Genomic DNA, 12,789 nt, shown 5'->3' on the forward strand with positions numbered 1-12,789 from the left:
GGGTTATATATTGTTCATATGTTTGTTATGTGTCCTGCCTTAAAGTTGTTTTAGGATAAGATATCAGAAGCAATTAGCTATAGACTTGGCGGGGACTTCATGTTTTCAACAACTGAAAAGATGTTAGGGTATAAGGAAGACTGTGGTCGGAATAGGCCTATATTGACAATTATGCTAGTCGCTATCCGGTTGGCGATAGCTAGAGCCTGGATCTCTCCGAATCCCCCTACGGAGATGGAATGGTTGCTAATTCTTGGTGAAACTGGTGTAAGGGAAAAAGCGCTGGACTAAGCCAGGGGTATTCAAGCTTTACGAAAGTACAGGTCTATATGGGGCTGTTTAGAAGAGCTGTAAAACATTTGATTAAAGCCTGCTGAGTGTCATAGGGATATTTGTATATGAAAATAGCTCAGGAGAACTCTCATCGTTTTGGTTTTTGCTTGTTTTGTCTCTGTTTTTGTATTATGCTTTGTTCTCTTGGTTTGATTGTATGACTTTACTTCTTTTGGACAATAAAAATACTGAGAACTCACCCCTCTTTTCTTTCATATCAGCTTATTCTCTAATTCTTCGTCACGAGATGAGTGGACTCATCAATTACCCTAGATTTAGAGAGAGCCCTTAAGTATTATCATGACCAAACAAAAGGTGCTATGACGTATCAACTTTTGGATCTATTTGAATAGGTTCAGCTACCTCTAAAAAACCATGGTAAGAATGACAGTCTTGTATAACTACATGTTATCAGAAAGCCAGCAAAGCATGTCCTGATAGGTTTAAAGAAATCTTATTTCACAAGATGCAAGCCAGCCACCGCTTTCTCATGGGAAATGGCCATATAATTTGGGGTGAGAGTTTGAAAAGTTTCAGCCCTCTGTCCATCATCTCCCTGTGTTTGCTTTGTTTGCCCTAAGTTGGCAGGGTATGCCCAGACGTGGGTCCCTTGCTCACTTTGCCACTGGAATCAAGCTAGCCTGGCTGATGAGGGGTGTTACACCGAAACCAGTCCCAGGATGCTTGTTTCCGGTCAAGGGAAGACCTGGCTTGGCAGTTCGGGCTGGACTGTTTCCATTAGGACACTTCCATCAAAAAAGCAATCCCTTTGGACTCTTTTCTTAAAACATACCACAATTACTTCAACATCCCATTGATTAGCACCAAATAGAGACCAAAAACATAATATAAATTCTATATTTTTTTTATTTTTAGGATCCTTATAGATTCAATAAATGTAAAAAAGGTTTCTTTAAAAAACATATATATATCCAAAACACACATTAAAAATATTTCATTGCACAAACAGGGAGAATATATCAAGCTTATTTAAACCAATTTCAATGACAAAATTAATTGTATAAACACTCCAAGTGTGTAGTCGGATATCTTTGGTGACCCTAAAATAATATTAGATCACGTTCTTCCTTTTGTCCTTAGCTATCCAAACCAGATATTACTTGCGTGCTTTTCTTAACCAAAGCAAGCGACGCGGTTCGTGGTATAATTAGATTCACCACCTTCTTCAGGCTTTAAGAATTTCATACAATGTCTCCCACCACATATATCTAAAAAAAATCAATATAAAATCACATGTTTAAAACCATGAAATAGTCACATATTTCTTTATATTATATTTCATTAATCATTTAAACATTTTATCAACAATGTCCTTAAAAACATTTCATTAAACATAATTCTGAACATTCATATTACAATCTCGGTTCAATTAATGGTGCCAACCACAAAAAACACACACTTGCTTTAAAGCATAACCATGCAAACCACTTTTTTCTTCTAGCAAACCAAGTTTCACATTTCTCATCAAATAAACTCATAATAATATTTATCTTGGGTGTTACCCACCGGATAAAGAGTGTGTACAAGGAGGTCTTTCTCTCCCTAAAGACCGTTTCCTTTTTCGTGCGGTCACAACAATAAATATGGCACTAGGGGCGTTAATAAATTCCCTAGAAGATACAAGATACAAGATGTGTTGGAATTGGACATGGTTAGCACTCAACATCCAAACATGCTAGTTTTCCTTTATGCAACCACCCCAAAAAAACAGATATTATTCTTCACCTTAGTGTATTCTTTTTCTTGTTCTTTTAGCAGACTTTGAGTGTATGTAACAAACAGGGGACAGAGCCTCACTGGTTACACTGCAAATAAAAAAAGATATATATACACAATTTACATATTTTAATCTCATGAAGTACTCAATTTGTCCCAGCATGCTATATTATCCAAAGGAATCTTTATACCTTCATTCTCACTTTGTATAATTTCAGCCACAGGAGCTATGGCCCGCCAAGCGATAAAGATTCCTGATTTTTAACACGAAGCAGCGCCCCGTCAATGCTGTATAGGGGTTTTCAAGCTGCCCAGCATCTGCAATAACAATGCCACATAAACACCTGCACCCCCAGGGCACCCAATACTAGATGTCCCAGGGGGGCCGGTGGCTGGTACCCCTGAAGCACTCATGTGTAGGTTCACTCAGGGGACTAAGAACCTGATTCCACCTGTACAAGCAGACCCAGTCCCCCAGGTGCAACCAAGTCTAGTTAGTCCCAGTGGAGCCTGCATGTGGTACTCCCACGGCACTCAAGACGTTGTTCTCTCTAGAGACCTAGGATCCGAAAACCCTAGGGGCCCAGGGGTCACTGCCTTCAGGGGATGCTCCCTCAGTACTCCTGGGGCTTCTACGACTAGCAATCCTTGTAGGTCCCAAAACCCCCAGGGGACCCAGAACTCGGTTATCCTCGAGCGACCCAGGACACAGTACCCCTGGGGGATGAGGACATAGTACTCCTCGGGCACTGAGAACCCTGAATCCTTAGGGTTTCGCCCCAGTACACTAGTAACCCTGGGGGGGCAGCCAAGACCAGGAACCCTCACAGACCCAGAAGGCCAAGGGGACAAAGGACCTAGTAACCTCTGCGGCACCCATGACTGGGTACCATTAGGGGACCAAACCCAGTATCCTGGGGCACCCCTGGGACAGCCTGGACTCAGTACCTCAGGGGGCCTCAGGACCAGTTCCCCCAGAGCACTCAAGACTATGTACCCCCAAGAAACCTAGGATCTGGTACCTCTGGTGTACCCCCTGTGCAACCCAGGAAATACCACCCCTGGGAACCTAAGGAACAGAATATATATGTCGCAATGAGAACATGTTATCTGCTGGGAAACCAGGACCTGGTATCCCAGGTGATCGAGTCTCTGGGATGCTTGTAACCCCAGATGGCCTAGGCTCAGTCCCTAATGGGGACCAGGAACGAGGTAAACCTGGGGTAATGAGGACATATTAACACTGGGGCACCCAGGACCGGTAACCCCTGGACATCCAGGACCCAGATTCTCTGAGGACCCTGGACTCAGTAACCACCAGGGGACACAAGACCCTGTCGCCCTGAGGGGACAAAGCACCCGGTACCCCTGAGGCACCCAAGACTATAGGCCCTTAGAGAATGCAGGACCAGGTACACATGGGGCACCCAGGGCCTAGTTCTCCCGGTGGACACCGGAGTCTATACCCTGGTAACCCAGGACTCTGGGACAGAGGCTTGTTACCCCCTGGATTATGACAGACATATCTGTACTGTACAAAAAAATTGTACAACTGTTCTTTACCCTGCTTTAAATAGTAACAGTATGTGAGTAGAGAACTTACTCATACAGAATGGGACAGACTGCACAGAGGCATGGACAAGAGCAAGAATAACGCAGAGTATACGGAGGTTCATTACATGTTTTGTCTGGTAATAGACCCCAACTAAACTACACTGGATTTACTATTCTATCAGCCCTATGTATCAAAGAAGATGTGATCATTCAGAAGATCTGCTGCAAACATGGTGGTCATGTCCATACCAGGCGATATTCTGGCAGAGATGCAGGAGCGACGGTATTGGAGAAAACAGGTGGGGTGAGGCAGGGGGCTGGGGATGTGGGGGGGGGACGGGAGATGAGAGAGACAAAAAAATAAAATAATAAAACTTACCTGCAGCCCTCCAGCATCGTGTCACGCTCTACCGCTCCTCTCCGCAGCTGCAGGTAAGCACAGACTCCTAGCATGCCCTGCGGCCAATCCAGAAGATGCTCTCATGCCTGAGAGCAGCTTCAGGATTGGCCTGAGCGCCGATGATGTATGCTCCAGGACAGACTGGGAGTCTGTGCCTGCTCGCTCCAACCACCAGCAATTGGAGAGAGCTTAACTGCGCTTGTGGTTTTTGGCCAGTCGGAAACGGCCGGCGAAAAACCACATGTGCCATGTAGGTAGAGTTCACCAATCCCCTCCAGCCTATCATCACCCTGGCCCCACCCCAAGCCCCGGCACAAGCTAAAGAAAACGATGATAAAGCAGGTCGCGGGGGGGGGCGATGCAATTCCGCCACAGCGAAGTAGCCGCTGCTGGATGCAGGTGCCAATTAAATTTACATTGACCTACCCTTTCCCATGTGAGCCAGGAGTGGTTAACTTGGGTCTACGTTAGCGGACACTAGGGGGTTTGGGAGAGAGTGATAGGGCTGCACTGTGGTAATCTTTGGAGCAACCAAATCAGCTATTGCTGTAACTGGAAAGGGAGGGGCCACCATCTCTCGATCAGTGGTACTAAAAACAAAGGCACATTCTAGCTGTGGAAACACTAACTGGTAATACCTGGGTAGGAGCTGGTACATGTGACCATAGCTGTCAAACACTATTAGACCACTTCTCTGCTAGTGTACCAAATCGAATGTATTTCTAATGCATTGCCCCATGCTTAGAGCTGTGGGCCTCTTCCAGTGATCATGACAAAGAGATTGGGAATTGGACATATTCATTCTTTGTGTGCTCTGTATTGCAAAGGGTTTTCAATAAGGAAATAGACAGGTAGAATTATGTTATGCCTTCAAGGTGCTACACTCTAACTGTCCTCCTTCAGCTTTCATGTCACAGCTATAACTCTAGTACTCCAAAGAGATTGCAAGATGTTACTCTCGTAGCTTCACTGGCTTCCCATTAACAAGCATTTGCAATGCAATAGGTCTTGCTTTTGTGGGAGTTTAAGCTATTAGCATTGTAAATGACAATGCCTTGTATTTATGTTTTAACCAAATATAAACAAAACATAAATAAAAGGGATTGTCATTTACAATGCCAATAGCTCAAACTCGGGTAAATGCGAGACCTATTGCATTGCAAATGCTTGTTAACTCATGGTGTAGAAAGCATAAGGCGGGTACAGGTGCATTTAATTACCGATGGCTGAGGTCAGGAATGTAGAGCTGCACAGACACATTTAACATTGCTAACTTGAAGGTAGCAATCTTGTTCCTATCTTCATATCCTCCATGACAGTCGCTTCCCTGTTTGCATTCCCCTTAAAGGACCCAGTTGATGAATAGTGTCACAACAAGTCTCGAAGCACAAGCTGACTTCCTCAAAAAAGCAACCTTCTAGAGCTAATATTGTTGGAGATTGTAAGCGATGCAGGACTGAGCAATTTGAAGTGTGTTTTTTCTCTATACTGTATGGCCCCTTTAATGGCACAGAGGACATACAGTGAATCAGAAAGAAGCCGAAAACTTGCATTCTTAAGGGCGTTTTATTCAATATCGGCAAAAAGGCCACAGCTACATTTTGTCCATCGCAGGCGAGTGCAATAATAGGACAAGCATTGAAAATGCAATAGGTCTCGCCTTTTATTAAGTTAAAGCCATTTGCTTTGCTAATGGTATTGTATAGCAAAGCAATGGCATTTGTTGAGCTGCGGGAGATCAATACTAAAACGAGGGAATCCGCCTGCATGTTACCAGAATTTCTAAAAACCAGCTTCCGAAATATCTTTCATCAAACTTCTTTATATATATTTTCTGAGCAAAAATACGGTCCATATTGGCGTGTTTATTTCCACAGAAGAGAAGTCACAATGAGTCCATATTTCTGCAGTCATGATATTGCCTTAATTAAATGGCAAGAGACCAAATATTTGAGAGTGAGCTGGGGAGTGAATGATGGCGTGACCATGAGATATAAGGAATAAACTAACCTCTACAACGACATAGCTGCTGAAACACACAGCAGAGTCACCTCGAATTTCCGTGACTTTATAAAGGAACCAGGCCTTTGGTGCAGTCCCTGAACTCCAGTGACTTGCAAGGAATATCCTCAGAGCATATAGCATGGGACATTTAGTGCCAAGTATTTGTATATTTAGTCGACCCGACACCAGGCACAGATAGTTTATATTTATGTGTAAGAATATGTTGTAAATGTATTTCTATTTATATTTGACAATGAAGAAGAAAGGCGGTTGGCATTGTTTATTTGGAGTTCTTTTGCTTGTGCCTTCGGGCAGGAAACAGGTAGACAGGAAAAACTAACACCTAGGGATTAATAATATAACTATGTTATGGTGACGAGAAAAATCAAATATCTCCTCCCTTGAGTTAATTAATCCTCAAAAATAGACTATGTTCTCTTTATTTTCACTAGTCATACATAGAAAATCCGACCCAACAATGAATATATCTTTCCTTAGATCTGCATCTAAGTGTATTTATTGTTTTATATTTCACCAAACATATATAAGAAGATTAATCTTTTAGACATATATACAAAAACATTTGTAATATTTACATTCTTTTCTCGAAAAAAATCAATACACATATACATCTATACGACCCTATACTTGAATTTGGATGCTTGTAGGATTAATCTGTTCCAGCATTCCTTTGTAATGAAGAACAAACCAAAATGAGAACTCTAGAGATCTTTTTTCATTTTGATCTCTACTTTCTTAAAAGTACTCCGCTAGACATCAATCAAAACAAAATTTAATCAATTAACTGGATGTCTTCCAATTCGTTGTCGACGCGTTTCAGCCCAAAGAATTTTTAAGGCCTCATCAGGACTAGGGTACACGTATATTCGATTTCATCAAAATTCACTAATGGAATCCGTGCTGTCGAGGTGTCTCGTAAAAATATATTCGTAATGGACTTCTCCAAGCTTTCATTCAATGGAAAATCATGACTTTTCAAAAGGACTTAAATTGTACGCCCGTGATAGCCTTAGTTCCTATCAAGAAATCCCTGCGGGACAATAGACGACCACAAACGTCGGCTCTTATTATTCCAAATCTTCTCGTCCAAACTCCTCGTCAAACTTCCTCGCGTTTACCAGCATCCTTTTTAAGAAAGTAGAGATCAAAATGAAAAAAGATCTCTAGAGTTCTCATTTTGGTTTGTTCTTCATTACAAAGGAATGCTGGAACAGATTAATCCTACAAGCATCCAAATTCAAGTATAGGGTCGTATAGATGTATATGTGTATTGATTTTTTTCGAGAAAAGAATGTAAATATTACAAATGTTTTTGTATATATGTCTAAAAGATTAATCTTCTTATATATGTTTGGTGAAATATAAAACAATAAATACACTTAGATGCAGATCTAAGGAAAGATATATTCATTGTTGGGTCGGATTTTCTATGTATGACTAGTGAAAATAAAGAGAACATAGTCTATTTTTGAGGATTAATTAACTCAAGGGAGGAGATATTTGATTTTTCTCGTCACCATAACATAGTTATATTATTAATCCCTAGGTGTTAGTTTTTCCTGTCTACCTGTTTAAGTACCCAGACACCAAAGGGTTAGTATGGGTTTTCCCCTTTTTCTTTTGAAAGTTCGGGCAGGAAACAGCGCAACCTCCCAGAGGCATTGCCGCTCTCTGACTCATAGCGCCTCACCGTGGCCACTAGAGACAAAGCACCCTCATGAAGGGCAGAACCATAGGTCCTTCATAAGTGCGCCGCTACCTCAGCTATGCTGGGCCTTCACCTTTCCGTACTGGCCACTATGAGCATAACTGTGGAAGAAAGGGGTGGGGGGTCCGATTCACGCAGAGAAATGCCTCGGAACATATCTGCACTTCAATAAAATATATTTTACAACAATGACCCAGGCTAAGCCTCCCTTGGTGCGTAATTCAATCCTCGGGGATCCCCTGCATGGTTTGAACGTTTAAGGAGATTTATGGTGCGCTCAGATACAGATGCTACTGAAACTATAGTGAGTGACGGCAGGGACGGCTCGCGGCCCGTATCACAGGCACGGAGCAGGGCGCGAGGCGAGACAGTGAGATGAAAACAGGCCCGGTGAAATGGTTGACAGAGGTGAGTGTACCAATGCTTATTTATGACAGCACTCTGCAAAGGGAAGAGGGCACAGCTCGGATCGCACTCCCTCTCCCCAGGGCCGGACTGGGAACTGAAAGCAGCCCTGGCAAATTTTGGCAGACTAGCCCCCGTCCGGCGCGTAGCGAGCGCGAGCAGAACGCGAGCCCGACCACTATCTCCCCCCAAGAAAATTTTGGAAAACGGCAAATCAAAATGGTGAATTTTACAGCACATCTATCATTACATATTCAATTGTATCAACTTTCAAAGCACAGTAAATAGTAGGTGATGACCTTAAAGAGCACCAGGTTACCCACCCAGTCATATGTACCCATAGACATTCTTTCAGAGAGCACCAAAAATAGACCCAAGAAGTGAATCAGAGAGAAAAAAGTAAAAGTGAGACCAGCCCCCCCACATGGTGTGTAGCGAGCAAGCACTCAGGCCAGTAAGCATGGAAATGTCTCACATGAGCCTCCAGCTCCAGGTCACTGAGGCCAGAAACTAAGGAAATAGTCCACATAATTAAGCACCCAGGCCAGAAAGCATGGAAATGTCACACATAACCACCCAGGCTGACAGAAGGCATGGAAATGTCTCAAATGGCATGGCACCCTGGCCAGAAAGCATGAAAAATTAACACAAAGGCCCTGGCCTTGACATGACACATCTTTAAATAGCCTACTTAAGTGGGTGACACAATAAGTGTTGCAGGTCCACTAGCAGCATTTAATGTACAGTCCCTGGGTACATGTAGAACCACATTTCTAGGGACTTACAATTGCCAATTCGGTGTAAGCCAATTTGACCATGTTTGAAAGGAAAGAGCGCAAGCACTTTAGCACTGGTTAGTGGTGGTAAAGTGCCCTTGGGTACTCGTGGTGGCACTGCACTTATTGGTTTCTACCCCTGCATCAGGGCTAATGGAGAAGGCAGGAGCAGAAAAGAAACTAAGGAGGGTTTTAAAGGACCTATTAGTGTGTGAAGTGCCCCACACCTGACGACTTTAAAAACTTTTCACTATAAGAGAGGAGGAGGAGGAGGGGGCATAAACAAGGAGCCTCTCCCCTAAAACTCTAGCACAAGCTTCAGAGGCTACCACTAATTTCCTAGGGAGGTTGCAACCCCTTTATGGACGTCAGCAATGCAGAGCCGCCACACACAAGCTGGAAGGCTGCTTTATGCAAGGGTTTCCAGCTCACCTTGTCTAGCACTATGATAACAGCTCTTGCCGACCATGTGAAGGGAGCTAATAGTGTGACACACGCTCACACCGTGTGAGGTAGCAGTTCTAGCTTCCACATCTGATCTTGCCCTTGCTGCCCCTGGGCCCTTAGGAGCAAGTAGGAGGCTGTTGAAGGGCTTGGGCTGGGATCAGAGATCAACTCTGTGATGTCATCAGAGGATTGGTGATGTAATTTGCCTAACACTGCGCCTTCTGTAGAGAACTCTGTGCAGCAAATTTGTTACAGATTGGAATCGATGAAAGGCAGACCCTGCCTTGTCAGCTTTCTGAGGCCAAAAAACACGAATACTATTCAGCTGGATATTGTGTTCCTTAGACATTGAAATACAAACATCATAGAACACACAGGGATTGGGTATTATGAAACAGCAAGTCTCTTTCGAAAACTTCTGTCAGATTGAACACTGGGAACTGCAGCTACCGTCACTGTGGCCCGATTGCATCTTGTAGAAGTGAACCATCCGCTGAACAGTGAACACTGAACAGTGAACACACAAGTGCGCATTTTAACAGCACAAACTCCTTTCTTGTGAAATTCGGACTGAAGTCCGAACAATTTAAAAAAAATGTAAGTCACGAACCAACTGAGCCAGCATCAAGGGAATGCACCGAGGGCTCCTAGAAATGTACACGTTAGCCTAAGAGGCAAGTGCCAGCGGCAACACCAGTGGCCAGTGGAAATCAAAACAAAACGACTCACTCGTGTAAAAAAGAAAGAAAAAAAAAACTAGAAAGCCCTGCTGTCTGCTTAAAATATATTTTTCTGCACAAGCCCCAAGTTTGGGCTTGTGCTGAAAAATATATTTTAAGCAGTCTTGCTGACCCCAACCTTTGCCCCAGTTACAGCCCCCAAGAGTCCAGCAGCACAGCGCCACCAAAGGGAGCACACAACATGTATCCTGCCTGCTGGCTCGGAACATTTCAGCTGGCCTGGCCCTGCTCGGAGTCTGACACACACACGAACAACAGACAACACCTGACCCTGATGAAAAGAAAACCTATTTTTACAAAATCTGACCTGAGCTCATCAGGGTTTGAATTCAGTGCTGCACTGCAGGGGGCAGCGGGGGCCCGTGGGAGGAGGAACCAAAGCAGGCAGGCCTGCTCACAAATAAATCCACACTCAGGGTCCAGGGCTCTAGTGTGCTGTGCGCCTGTGCTGCCGGCACAAAACTGGGCGGGGAATAAACAAAAAGTTATAGGCCAAGGCCCAGAGTGGGCCTTAATTGAGTGTTAACATGCATTTCCCGCCTAGAATCTCTGTTAACAGATCACCATCTGCTTTAATTTCATTTTGTCAACTCCCATTCTGCTTTTTTGCCTATTTTAACGGGCCACCCAAAGAAGAGGAAAAAATACGGTTTTATTGACCCAGTCCGCATCACTAACCCGCACAAACCGTACGTAGCCATTTTAGAATGCTATTTTGTTTGTTGACGTCTGATGGGGATCTGAGACCTATCTTGACATCATTTCCTGGACAGCGCCTTTAAATCTGCTGTTTCCCAGTGGATGTCTATCATTGTTGTGTCAAAGGAGAGGATGTGGCGTAACAACCAGAGTTGCCGACTTTGGAGCTGGGGAACCGGGTTCGAGCCTCGGCGTCAGCTCAACATCCTGTGATTCTGGGCAAATCACTTCATCTCCCCGTGCCTACTGTAGCATCGTGCTACAAATAATGACAGACGCCCTTTGAGGTTTATCAGGAGCTTTATTCTTTACCTCTTCTCTCCACCTCGTCCCTACTCTAACTGCCTTATCCCCTCGTAACTCCTCCTCTTCCCCTGACCCTCGGGCTCCGCCCTCCCCAGCTACTAGACTGCTGGCTCTATTACATCTCCCCTTTTCTTCATGAAATAACAGAACAACAGTGCTCTAGTCCATCTCTTCGATGAGTCTCTTGGGTGGCTGAATATCTCGACGTGTCCACAACGATGTGGTCCCAGCGAACACGCTTGGCACGGACTCACTCTGCTGACCTCTGCCCCCTGTATCACTAGGATCAGGTTCTTCAGGTGCTGAAGTGTCAGTCAGCCTCACCTCAGGCCCTTTTGTGTTTCGCAGATACCCCTTGACGTGAGATATGTTCCAGGGGGTTCTGCACCGTTCGGATTCCGCCGTCAGCATCGTGTCTTTGTGCTGAATAGTTGCTAATGGCTCGTCACGGACTTGGGGATTAGTTTTTTTCTGCTGCTCCTGGCTCGCACAGACATGATCACATTCATGCAAGGATGGGGACCTCGCCCTCCTCTTGGCCTTGGCATGCGGTTTCAGTCTATCCTTGTCAGGCTTGTCAGTCCCAGCTATTTCCTGGTGCATGCAATTTGGCGATACCGCTTGCAGAGCACTTTCCCTTCTCAGGGACCGATTTCCCACGGTCCGCCCTAGCATGAGGGTCGCAGGACATTGTCCGGTGGTTGAGTGGGGATTTGTCCTGTAGGCTCTGAGAGCTTCGTTCAGAGCTGCTTGCAGTTCTCCCCTCCCTGCGGTGACTTGCTGCAATGTCGTTTTGAGAGTAGTCACAAACCTTTCCATGGGACCATTCGCTTGTGGCCAGAGTGGTGAAACTGTTCGGTGCTCAAAGTCCATGTATTTCGCGAAAACACTGAACTCGTGACCATTGAATGGCGATCCCTTGTCAGTTTTGACTACCTTGGGAATACCCCATGTTACAAATATCTCGTATAGCACCTTGAGGGTGCAGGAAACACTTGTAGACGATGTTACTTGTGCAATGGGAAATTGTGAATATTCGTCAATGATGACGACCACATATATTCCAGACTGCAGCGGTTCATGGAAGTCTAGGGTAACTTCTTGCCACGCTCCACTGGGTAGGGTGGTCATTTGTAGTGATGCCGGCGGATCGCTTTTGCTAGTCGATTGACAGGGGTGACAATCTTTCAAGATGGTGTCTTTGGCGGTGACTTCCTGAATGGCGTCCATGTACTTCCCATCAGTCAATTGTTTGGATCCTGACGACGGCAGAGGGTGGCGGTACAGGTAGTCAGTCGTGTTCGCCGCCTTCCCCGGTTTGGGAGGTGATTTGGGAGGCTTGCTGGCACAGTTCTTACTGTCATTGGCTGTGAATAAGACTTCCACCAGATGAAGACGCTCCGCAGTGGGGAGGCTAAGTAGACAGTCGGCTTCCGGCCCCTTGATGACGTGTATGACTGCCGGTATGGTGATGCCACCACGGGTGAGGATTGTGTGGAATTTACCCAGACAGGGGAGTGGTGTTTTGGACATCCACGTGAAAACACGGACCGGTGCGAAAGTTAGTGAGGGCTTCGGGACCATTTTCTCATATTCCGTGCTTGGAATATAGTTCAGCGAGGCTCCGCTATCCCATATGAATTTGGTGTCATGATTCCC

General features: G+C 44.9%; 1 long non-coding RNA gene across 5 annotated transcripts in view; it reads right to left on the minus strand.

The window, feature by feature from the left end:
- Positions 1–1,189: 1,189 nt before the first annotated feature.
- The window catches only part of LOC146821210 (uncharacterized), a 36,030-nt gene continuing 24,430 nt past the window's right edge, over positions 1,190–12,789 (minus strand). For all 5 annotated transcript variants that reach the window (XR_014962682.1, XR_014962683.1, XR_014962679.1 and 2 more), the window contains 3 exons: positions 2,080–2,159; positions 1,861–1,964; positions 1,190–1,562 (listed from right to left, as the gene is read on the minus strand). This is a non-coding gene — a long non-coding RNA (uncharacterized LOC146821210). The remainder of the gene's footprint in view (positions 1,563–1,860; positions 1,965–2,079; positions 2,160–12,789) is intronic.

This window comes from Triturus cristatus, chromosome 6, assembly GCF_964204655.1.
Source record: "Triturus cristatus chromosome 6, aTriCri1.1, whole genome shotgun sequence".
Classification (NCBI taxonomy): domain Eukaryota; kingdom Metazoa; phylum Chordata; class Amphibia; order Caudata; family Salamandridae; genus Triturus; species Triturus cristatus.